The sequence below is a fragment of the Rhipicephalus sanguineus genome, chromosome 5, assembly GCF_013339695.2.
Source record: "Rhipicephalus sanguineus isolate Rsan-2018 chromosome 5, BIME_Rsan_1.4, whole genome shotgun sequence".
Taxonomy (NCBI): Eukaryota; Metazoa; Arthropoda; class Arachnida; order Ixodida; family Ixodidae; genus Rhipicephalus; species Rhipicephalus sanguineus.
The window spans coordinates 20,178,513-20,191,093 of record NC_051180.1 but is presented as its reverse complement, the minus strand read 5'-3'; positions in this window follow the sequence as shown (position 1 = coordinate 20,191,093).

Sequence of the window (12,581 nt, the reverse complement as noted above, 5' to 3'; positions counted from 1 at the left end):
CGGGATAAATACTCAAAGATGGTAGATTACCTTAATATAAACTGAAAAAATATTCAGACGAGAGAAAGCATCGCTCAATACGTTGTACGGAACAATCGCCTACGACTTCTTAAAATTTTCAACAGACTCATGCAGCGTACTTTAGGTGGAAAGACGTAACTGCTAAAAAAATAACGTTGCATTGTAAGCAAGCTTTTTTTCTTTTTTTTTTAAGCTTACGTGTAAGCGCCCGCTTTACCAGAAAGAAAAAGGTAATACACGTTCTTGATTCGCTTATGCTGTGTCTGTTAAATTCCTTGAAATGTTCCATAGTTTAGAATAACTATCTTAGTATACCTTAATTGCTCAGGAGGAAGTAGGAACATATGTAAAATTAAGCACCATTTTTCTGGATGTCTTGACGTGTCTGCTGTTTTTCTGGAATGTAGGCTAACTCAACTTAAAATAAACTATGCAACCAACCCTTCTTGATAATCTCCAATTTAGTGCGCCCCTGAACCAGCGTCGGTTATTAATTAAACTTTTGTGCTGTGTCAGGGCATGAGAGCGTCGTGTTTACTGATCGGATATATTTCATTAATTAATTCATTAAGAAGGAGCTCAGAGCAATGTAAAAGAGAAGCAAAAATATTTAAGAACCCTAAAGCTACAGGCAGGGCAAGTAGTCAGCCAACCCTATCTTAAATGTCTATTTACAGTGGCTCAATTGAAGCGTATGTAAACTCACATTGTTCAGAAAACGGCCCTATCTGACACTAGATAATATAGCAATGTATCTGCGTACATTGATTGGTCATTTCTGTGGTGTCCCTCTGTAAGCGTACAACAGCAGAAAAGCTACGAATATGCTATCCCGCAATGTTAGCTGTACCACTGGTGCGCCATTGTGCCGTAATTAATGCGGGCTTACTGACTCGTGTTAGAAATTAGTTATGTATCCTTCTTCTATCACAAATATTGAGTGAAGCTGGCGATGGAAAGTTGGTACTTGGCTCGATGCACTTCTTGATAGCGCAGTCATTTATAATTTCAAATATACACCGAACAGCGCTTATGGTATTGCTCTTGTCCGGCAAACGTTTTACAGTTGGGTCGTGTCTGGCTTATCGTACTTGAGACAAGTGGCATCAAGACCTCTTTTTAGCAACCAAGTCTGGAAAAAAGAACTCTGCTGTACTCCTAAAATATCAGCCTAAACTATACCGCTAACTTCATAAAATGCAACCTTGTATATATTTATTCCTGGCTTGCATGGTTTTTTAGGTGAGTTATTTATATATACATGACTGATGAATAGGGAAAGGATAGGTAAAAGGGGCATAGTATTTCAATAGATAACCGGAATTCATATCGTATTTTGACATGGTTTTCCTCATCACGACAGACGTCTTACATGGATGATTTTATTGTGTTTATTAAGACTAATGACAACTGTATACGCCAAATTTATACCCCAACATGTGCGACTTCATTAGCTGCTTACGCTAGCTGCGTGGCTTGTCTCATGAAATCAATAATGAAATGCGTCTGATAATACTGCTTTAAAGGTACAACACCGATGTAAAGAAAGACTCATTCTATATTTCAACAAAGGTTTTGGCTTAGTTTGTATTTATTAAAGTACGTATTTTATTTTACCAAACTTAATTTTCCATGAACAGCGTGCGAAATGGTTTCTTATTTCCGAACGGTCATACTTGATTTTCATACAAAACTCGTCAAACTAAACTATAATTGTCCTCAAATACGGGTACGGACACTGTACGGTGGGATTCTAGCATATGCGTGATGTTAAGCGTTCTTGTATCTTCGTGCTCTCATCGGGATGTTTCGACGATGTAATGAGAATAAATAACCAGTTATTTCTTGCCAAATTTCCGGGAGCCGTGTAGTTCGGCACTTGCAGAGGCTCAGCGGCAGAAAAAGCCAGCGAATCGAAATTTACAGTGCTGCTAAATAAATATGCCGAGCCGCAGAGCGCCCCATTAAAAAAGAAAAAAAAACACATTTCAATAACATTCACAGCACTTATCGCACAAGCAGTAGGTTGAGAACTATATATTAATATTTTGCCCACTCCTTTCATGACAGCCGAGCACCGACATCTATTTCTGCATAATCTCCATATGCACGCTCGCAGCCGAAGCCGGCTCTGTCAGACAAATCTATAAACCAGGTGTCACCACCATTTTAGCGATTCATCTTGCTTGAAGATCCATTTTTGCTGGCGCTTAGAAGAGGACAGGATTCAAACACGTACAGAGGTGAACCCATCTTTGTACCGCGCGAACTGAAAGCGCAAATAACCTAGAAAACTTGGCATATCGTTTCTACTCGATGGCGAAAAAGATGAAGGGGAATGGCAAGGATAAAACGCTGTGAAATTGGTAGCAGTTCTTAAGTACGCAAGATAAATAAGTACATATCAAGGTTGTTTGCGCCGCGTGAAGGCGAATGTACTCCTGATGAGCAGCAATTAAAATAAAAAGACATTTACGCCGAATGACGTATTTCCAAAGCACCGCGAACTGTGGAGGTATAAAAAAGAAAGCCCTTAACGCGCAAAGTGCAATGCCAGCTCGAACGTCACAAACTCCGAAATGGAGAACAGAGAAAGAAAAGGAGGTTCGCAAGCCACACTTGATGTCAGCAAAGCCTTAATAAAAAAAAAACTAAAGCATTCTCGTTTTCTCATTAGCAATGCCAGAGGACACTCCGCCGTTTCTCTCGACGCTAATTTCGTGTAAACAGAAACAGACAGAGGCAGGAAAGTTTCTGGGGTGAATGCGCTCTTCTACAACAGCAAACAACTAACAAAGTATTCAAAAAGAAAGGGCAGTAGGTGAGAAGACAATATTGTCATCCCAAGTGCTAAAGCGTCACTGTTTTCATTCACAACCAAGAAAGTATATTGTGTTCAAGCACCCATTCCTCCTTTTTTGAGATGGCGCATTCGCAGCGCAGCAGGACACTTCACAGCATAAGAGTCCTTCCCCGGGAGGGGCTCCTGCAAAATGTTCTTTTTACTCCGTACTGCTCGCCGCCACCGCGGACAAAGACGAATCAGACCCCAAAGCGCCCTGCTCCCCTCGCCGCATCAGCTCCCCAGGAATCACAAATCCACCATCGACCCCACTACAGCCTTATTCTGAAATATCGCTGTAGGTGCATAGAACCCCGATGCGCATAAGTTCTCGGAAGCTAGAAGTCGATGATGCGCTTCTGCTCACCATCCTAAATCTCTCAAACGATACGTCAAGCTGTCCTCCGGATCAAGGCTTGGTTGGCGGTGCGACCGCGTTGATATTGTCCTGGCTTTCGACACCTCGGCTACCACAACGCCACGTGGTTCCTATTTGTGGAAATCGATAAACTTCCTCCCTTCGCCTCAATGGCATATGCCCGTGTCTATGATGCACGCTTCTAGCTGCTTTAGATAGAGACTTGACGGCAACGGCAGCATAGTTTTGGCATCTGCCAAGCTAGAGACCCCAGGTATAGTTCCGCAGCTTGATCGTTTGTAGTCGCCACACCCCGGTACATAAAATGGTGCTCTTGGCTTCGGTCACCGAACGCATTTAATGTTCCAGATCGAATGACTCTAGTACAAGACAGAAGAAAGCAAAAACTAATCAGCGATGTCTTCAAGAGTTTCTGGCCAAGTGTGTTAAATTTACCGGAACATGTGTACAAACATAGATATGCACGTGTGTAAATAGAGGAATACTGAAGTGGTGTCACACGGCTCCTAAATACTGGCGATGTTACTTATGCGTTAAACGAATTCAGCACTCATAACACGGCAAATTGCTTCACAGATATTTTCTTGCGAGCTTGATTGATAATAGCGTTGTGAAATTCGTACTATGGCTATGCAAATAGGAACAATAAACTGCAGACGTTTCGTACGGAGTATATTGAAGGAGCCGTCAATACTGGACACAAAATAGGCCTCGTAGGAAACACGCATAGTAAAAAGAGAGACCGGTTCCTCATCCACTGCAGTGTCTCAGTTAATTGTGCCATTTTTCTGAGAAGAGATGTACTAATGTTTTGAAACGCAAAACTGAAATCTCGAACTTCTTCAAAAGGTGACAAAATTGTTTTGTTAATACAATAAGTGCCCTGAAAAAGACACTCGATCAAGGCCATCGTAGCCTTAAACTGACCGGACTCCATCAACCACCCATGTTACATTGCAATAAATTTTGACGCACAGTGTCCATTACTGGAAATGCAACCTGCTGGTTTATTGATGGCCTTCCATCAGACTTAACTGCTTCTCACGCGCCTACATTTACAGAAGGGAGCAGCGCCTACTTGAGTGATACAAAGGCACTTCAAAAGCGCGAGCATTTTTCTACTCATCAATAATAATGGCATCAATTCGTTATCACCGGGCCACCTCTGCCTGTATCTGTTGTTTCCTCATTTTCAATCAGTGATAATTAAGGGTTATTATTGCTGCTATCTACGCTACAACTGAATCTTTGGCCGCCGCTGTCGCGTGATCATAACTGCTATGGCTTGCCGCTGTTAAGCTCCAAGTAGTGGGTACGACCCCGGCCATGGAGGCTGCACTTCGATGGGAGCGAAATGCAAAACTGTCGTCTACTTTATTTTAACGCGAAAGTGTTTTATGCCGGGGTCCGCCAAGACTTTGATGACGTATTTCCGTCACGGAAATACGTCAGCAAAAATGCACATGATCAGAAGGCAAAGAAAAAACTAGAAGAAAATAAGCTCCGTAAACGGAATTAGAAACCGTGACTTCTCAGTCTACGACGCTAGGTGACGGACGCTCCTTTGGATCGACCACCTTCACTGTTATCAAGCCTTGCGCGCGAGTGTAAGCTTCTTAATTTTTTAACACGAAAGTGTTTTATGCCGGGGTCCACCAAGTACATCCGTCACGGATATGACGTTGTTAAAATGGACGCCAACGGGTGAGAAAAAAAAACCAAGAAAAACATACCGCGCTGGGAATCGAACCCACGACGTTGCGGCCACGACGTGAAGCGCCCGACACCTTACCGACTAAGCTAACTCGGGAGATGCTAGACGCGGCGCGAACGCACCTTATATCTTTCACACATTCTCTTCCGCGGCGGGCGGAGCGGGGCGGTGCCGCCGTCTGTGTGATGTCAAAAGAAGTAATGCTTCACGATCGGCACTTACTAGCGCTTCCTCCGAGATTGCAGGCGATATCGGAGGTCATGGTTAAAGCGTCTCGATACCAGAGAGGTAGACTGGCCGCGCTGGCGTCGCCGAGGCACCCTTGACGCAGTTACGTTCTTTGCCTTTGGCTTCGTGTCAGCGTGCGTCAGCTCACCGGAGTAGTGCAGCTTCCACGTGCACTAACGGGATTTCTCCGCCGCCGACTGCTTCCATTGCGATACCACCGACTAACAAAACTGCTGCAATATGCGTTGCAGAGAGGACGCGATTTCGACGGGCGAATGTCGTGCCTTGTTGGAGCGAGAGCAGCGCCTGCGAGACAGGACGCACGCGTTTGCGGCTCAGGCTACGAACGTCTACCTCCCGTGTTGCTGAAGCGTAGTGTGTGGCAGTGTATGCATGAGCGCAGGCGTTGGCTACCCATTACTAGAAAGTGCGCACCGTGCCGTTTCTCTCCTTAATTGACGAGGCTTTGAAGAAGTGCATACCGGGTACCAGTGTTGATTATGAGCTTGTTGATATCATCCTTACGCGGGATTCACGATTCGCTGTGTCCAAATATATGTTCACACCGTCAGCTACCACAACGGTTTAATCATGATCATGGGCGTTAGTCGTCGCGATAGAGACATGCAGTCAACATGGGTGCATCCACGTGGTGCTATAGCTGCCAAACACGAATAGACATTGTACAAGCTCTCATATATCACTACACAATAAGCACTACTTCTGTGAAGACACGTTTCACTTTCGTACTTTCGTGTTATACCGATTCCTATGAGGGAGGGATCAGCCATATTTTTTTTAAGATATACCCCGCCCACCATATTATTTTTGACACAAAGTATTTGACCAAAACCGGCGTCTCGACCAAGTACTCCAATCAGCGCATATCCCCTTCTTACAAACCATTCCAGACTTCTACACGGGCTTGGCAAGCACTCTCCGCTTCAGGTGCACGTCAACCGCGGCATCTTCGAGACCACTGTGCGGTAGCAACTGAGAAGTTTCCTGCACGTGGATGAGCACGTTAATCACTTGTCCCCGTATCCCATACTGCCCGTAGCGGTGAATGAGACGTCAAATGTTCATGAACGGTATCCTCGGCGACACCATTCCCTCTTCGACCTCGTTGAGTCGCGGTAGTGATGCAGGCTTGTCCGGATACAGAAAGTCATTGGTGACGCTAAACTGAGGAACACCGCCACGCACAATCGTGTTCCGGCACGTCTTACACAACCTTAGTTCACTGTGGTCGCTCTCTTCCGGGAACATGTCTCGTAGAACTCGGTAAACCTTTGCACGCTTTTCGACACACCGCACAGAGCTTATAGTAGCCAAGTTAACGTTAAACCATACCCCATCACACACCCTGCACGAATGACCAAACCCGAGGGCTAGGAGGTCGCTCGAAAACCTAGCAGTGGCTTCACCTGTTCAAGCACGGGCCTTTCGTCGCTCGTACTCGGCTTCCCCGACTCCGGGTTGACTGCGTCTGGATCGTTTCCTTGCCGCTTTCATTTCACTCTGATGCCGAGCATAATCCGGATCTGCCCATAGTCGCCGTTTCGTTGCCGTTTCTTCGGCCACGTAGGCAGGATCTAATCGCCACTGACGGACACGTTCTCGTTCCGCGCCACGCCGAGCCTCGCGGTATGTAGCTTCTTCTTCGGGGTGTACTGACCTTCCTCGGACGTCCCATGGCCAGGAACTGCCTCGACACGACTAGGCGCGGCTCTCTTATAGCGATCATCGAAGACACGCATATGCGCAGTAGCTCTATTTATGACGTAAACGTTGCTTAGCGAGACACCTACTTAAGCTTGGCGCGGTTGTGCTTGGTCAATTCTGTAGCTTCCGCGCGGTTCCTACACAGCTGCGACACGGCGCTTGCTCGGCTTGGCATGACGTCACACTAGCCGTCGCAGTAGCTAGAGTTTGTTCTAGTAACGTTGGCTAGACCGACGCCAGACGTTGGATAGACGCGGCGGTTCCGCCTCTGAGCGAAGCACGGCGGTTTCTCCGTTGCTACTGCTTCGGCGCATGCGTGGCTTGCAATGACGTCACACCAGTTCGTGGTAGCGAGGCGAGACAAGGCCAGGTGGTGCGTAACTGTGGCGTCGGCGGTTGCTAGGCAACGGCGCGGCGAGATTTTTGCAACGGGCAACCGTCTTTTCAATTTGACTAAAAGCTTCTCTGTTAAATTACAGCCAGAACTTCGGGTACTGCATCCACCATGCTAACCCTTGATAACCTTTTCTGTCAACACGGAACAGAGGCCCGCGTCACCTGAACAACCTTCCGAAGTTACTCTCACCATCACCGCACCACATCAACTTACTTCCCTTTCCACCTATGGGCTCCCCCCATCGTCACTTCAACAACACGTGCTTTGCTCCTAAATGAGTTTCTTGAATGGCTCACGTGTTCAAACACTCGATAGAGTCAACGCCCAGCAATCAATAGCACGAGTTTGGTGCGCCTAGGCGAAGTGCGACCGTGCACGTGCTTTCTTTTTATAGGTGAGGCACGGCAGACACGCGCGCAGAGCGTTATTAAGCAATGAGTCACCGAGATTAGCGGCTTGGAACTTTGCCTGTCCTGTCAGTCCACGTCGCCAATTCGATATTCACGTTTTGTATTTGTTTTCTAGGCAGCTTTAAGGCACCTTTATTTCCGACCTTTATTTCCGAAAAAAGGTGCTAGGCACCTTTATTTCCGACAAGCTTGCCAGCAAACCCTCGCAGCCTTTTTAATACTTCACTAGATTAGCTTTTCTACAAACGATTGCTGGTGTCCATAAAGCTTTTCGTACGCATGTGTTGTTCGCCATTGCTGAACACAATCAATCATGACATGCTTGCCGCCATGATTAACTCAAATTCATTCTTCGAAAAGGAGTGTAAGAGATTTTTGCGAATAAGGACTGCCTAGCTTGGGCTTCGTTTTCTGTAAACTCTCTGTAACGTCACATCATGACGTAATACGTGGTCACGTGGCAGCAGGACTTGGCGAAGTTTTGGCACTCGCCCCAGCACCACTCAGTCTTCTCTCAAACTGCTAGTGAGTAAGCGGCCCGATTTACCAACGTAACAGAAAACGGGGCGAGTGCTAAATCGTCGAGATGTGCTACTGCCACGGGACCACGTGAATTCACGACGCATAAGCCTATTGCGATGCGAAACCACCACCGGTTCCAGAGAAGCTACTACATATAAGACTGTCTAAAGAGTTGGCAGGAGTGCCAGTTACTTATTGTAAGGTCGAAAGCTCCAAAATATTTTAACAACAGACAAATCTGGAAGACCACGTCAGTAGTGCCTTACGGACGACGATTAAGGTCGCGCATCGGGGGCTAAACCGGAAATTAACTTTATTCAGGAAGTAAGTTCTATTCCGTCGACGAGTTTAAGAACTTCTCAGCGGATGGCTTACGTTTCCAAAATATTATACGCCCGCCACCCTGTACTCACTCGCTAGCTGTCATCATGTCACGTTTCCTTCATTTCCGTGACTAGGTGCGACAGCGCACAGCAGTTTTTCTAAAGATTTGAAAGAAACTGAATGTACGCATTACGGTATTTTTCGATAAGCACATTACCAACCGAAACAGACATTTGTAGACGGTGCAAGGATTGGTGTTCAACTTTGCATATGTTCAGCAGAACGTACACATAAAGAAGGAACCCGGTGCCACAATGACTGACCTAGTGTTCTATCGTTGAGGTGGTTCCCGATTGACCAAAGTGCAGCGCGCAGAGCAGCTAGTTCCGCAGCTGTCGACCTCAATGATGGTCTATCTTCAGCGACTCAAAGGCAGCCCTACAATCTGTGCTATCTGCTCTGCATTGCGGGCCATACGAACAGTTCGTATTTGAAATTCGATGTCTCCTCCATACTTCACATCAGAAAGGGCACCACGTGACGTTTCAGTGGCTGTCAAGTCACTGCGGTGTCATAGGGAACGAACACGCCGACAATGCCGCTCGGGCAGCTCATGAAAGCACACAGGAAGATACCATACCACTTTCAAGGTCTGACGCTGCCAGCAGTCTTCGAGGGCTTGCACATGAGAAACTCTCGCTCTATGGTGCCTACCAAGCAGCCGAACCAACCGGACCAATCGTCAACGCAACCTGTCCTCTTTGATGCATCTCTGTATGCCAACTGGACTCCGCCGAAGAGAGGCCACACTGCTTTATCGCTTATGGCTAGGCGTGGCATTTACGAAGTCCTATTCCTTTCGGATTGGAATGGCCGACAACGCTCTTTGCGATGCCTGTCGTTGCGAGGAGACGCTACACCATGTCCTGTGCGACTGTCCGGCATTTAATGTTCAGACAATCACTGGCGTCCGTTCAAGCGCGCCTTGACAGTAGGCAAATATCCGTTGAAACAGTTCTTGCATGCCGTCAACAGAAGACATCACAGCTGAAGGCGACGAAGGCACTGCTGAGGTTTTTAAGAGAGACGAACTTGGACAAGCGGCTGTGACAAAAATATCGCGTACCACGCAAGAGTGACCGACTGATTCTGTGTGTGCAGTGTCATGTACTATCTTTCTATCTTCCTCTCTCTCTTTCCTCTCCATCTTTAATCTCCCCCACCTTGGCCCCATGTGTAGGGTAGCAAACCGATTGTCCTATACTGGTTAACCTCCCTACCTTTCCTTCTCTATTATTTCTTCTCTCTATTGTTCTATATATATATATATGTATATATATATATATATATATATATATATATATATATATATATATATATATATATATATATATATATATATATATATATATATATATATATATATATATATATATTACCACTGCTTTTGTGGTGTGTTTTTCACGCATTCGCCGCACGGTGCCGTTATAAATGACGGGGATTAACGTGTCAGAAGGAAAATAAAGGGACAGAGATAAATTCGATAAGAAGGTGGTCAGTTTTAAAGAAAAAAACATTTATGGCAGCACCGTACATATCGTCGTTCTTACAGTGAATCGCAATGAGTGTCTATAGGAACCTGACCGCTATTGACGATAATCAAAAAGATCACAAGCAGGTTCCCACAAGTGCGGACGCAGCAATGTTTGAGCGCGCACGTGCGTGAAAGAACTGCTTTCATTAAACCACACGGGTAAATGAACGCTCAAGCGGGCGCACGTGTTCCACCAAATAAACGCCCGTAAGCGAAAGGTGTCAAGTTCGTGAATTTATGGAACAGCGAATCCTGTCATTTACTACATTGGACAGCGGCACTCTTAATGGCCCCTGCAGTTTAATTACGGTCAGTGTCAGAGGTTATCAGCTGCTGCAAGGTCAACATGCTCGCTCAAGCGTGGGCGCGTACAATTTTCCGTCATTCCGATACCACCCGCCAGTTGGGAAGCGGAGAGTGATAGAGGTCATTAGGAAGGCCTCTATTTGTACGACACATAGTAGGGCCTGCGTATAGGCCCATTCTATTAATGGTTTTGGAAAAGAACAGCCCAATAGCTCGTTGACACCAAATGGAGTGCTTTTGATGCATCAGAGCAGAAACAAACGCGAAATTGAGCCAAGGAAAAGGTTGGTAGGGCTCAACAGCTGATCTGACATTCACACGTTGATATTATTGCGTTAGCAATAGGGCTGTGAGTTCGGAAAAGATGTCTGGTGAGTCGACGTGAAGCCGGCGGCGTGTGAGCTGCTGTGGATGAGGGCTGTAGGGAAAGGATGGTGGCGTTGAAGTAGCATTTACAAGTAAATATATAACTAAGCGTAACTAAAATTGTTTACATGGGCTGGCTTACAGCCTTAGTCCCTAGTACCATAGCCCAATGCACCGACCAGTATACCAATGGCAAATGCAGCGTCAGCCACAATGTAACACCTTTAAGAATGTATCGCGCGCAGGCAAGCGCGTTCAGACGTTTGACGCGCTTTCCACAACAATGATGGCTTCCTCGGGAATATCCCTCGTGCAAGCCAGTACGTTGAGACACTAGGCGCGCCACAATGCTGACTACTGCTTGTCGGAAATGCGATTGCATACACCACGGAGGAGCGAGACCTCCATCCCTACTGGTGGAGCAGGTGATCGCTATTATATTCTATACAGATGCTCCACCCCACCGGCGCCTAATTTCCGGACGTAATGCTAACACGATTCTCTCAGAATTACCGCTAGATCAACAGTGACTTTTTCTTACTTCATCTCGAAATTGTACGTACGTTGATACATATGAAGAGTGGTTCTGAAGACTATATTGTTCACCTCTCCCATAATAACGCAATATGTCATAACACTATGCTAACTAGATCATTAGTCAGCTTTTCAGCTGTTCATGATATTCGAACACTCTAGAACATGTGCTAGTAATTAATGTTAGCAGCAGTTAAGCTTGGGGACTAAAATCACAACGCGATTGTCGAAATCATTATACATTGATGTTCTGACTACTTTTGAACTCTGTGCAGACAAACTGAAAGTTAACGAGATCTTGCCGAGAGGAAATGTTTGTTGTTCGAAAATGAAGGAATTCCACCGGATTCATAAGCATACAGTACAGTTACATAGTTGTGCACACAAGCAGGGATGGAAATCATATTTTCGCATAGATTTCCGATGACCAACACCCGTTCTCATTTAGTTCGAGCTTCAGTGATCCCGTCGACAAAGGCGCCGTAAACAATTCTTCAGACTTTGTCTCGCCTCGTCCCGTCAATTACTCTGTGTCGTCAACTGTTTCCTCAAAAAAAAAAAAGAAAGAAAGAAAACTGGCACATCGATTGCATTGAACTTTCTCAGGCATTCAAAATGAACGCAAACAAAGAAGGGATGACAGCTTACGATTGCTGACTGCGCTAGTCGATATATCGTCGTCCTCAGTCCCTCCCCAGCAGTGTTTCATCATGGGTTGTTTTCAGTTTGTTTTCCCAGTTAGATTGCCTGACGATATACTGAAACGATGTTTCCAGCTTCACGTGCCAGACCTGTACCCAAACAATTTCTTAGCTGAAGGAGTATCTGCTGTGCATATTGCACGCGTGCTGCATGTTTGCAAATGTTATTGTATGACAAAGTATTGCGCGGACCAGTGACTCACTGCGGCAGAAGTTAGGGATGACGGCAGCGGCAGTATCGTGAAATGAGGGTCTTACAATGACAGAGAACCTGCTGCAGCAGACTCGTGCATAACAGTGTTACCTACTACAGGACTGTCATTATAACAGCCTCTGTCAACAATACGTCCGTGAAATAGCCATCTCAACAGTCCCATCGTCTGCGTGCACTATTTCACCATCACAGAATATCATGACGCCAGTGGATCAGCCTTGCGCTGATGCTTCAAATATTCACTCTTTTTGGAAAGTTCTACAAAAAAGGATACAGTTCAAAATTTTCAAACACCTACATCATT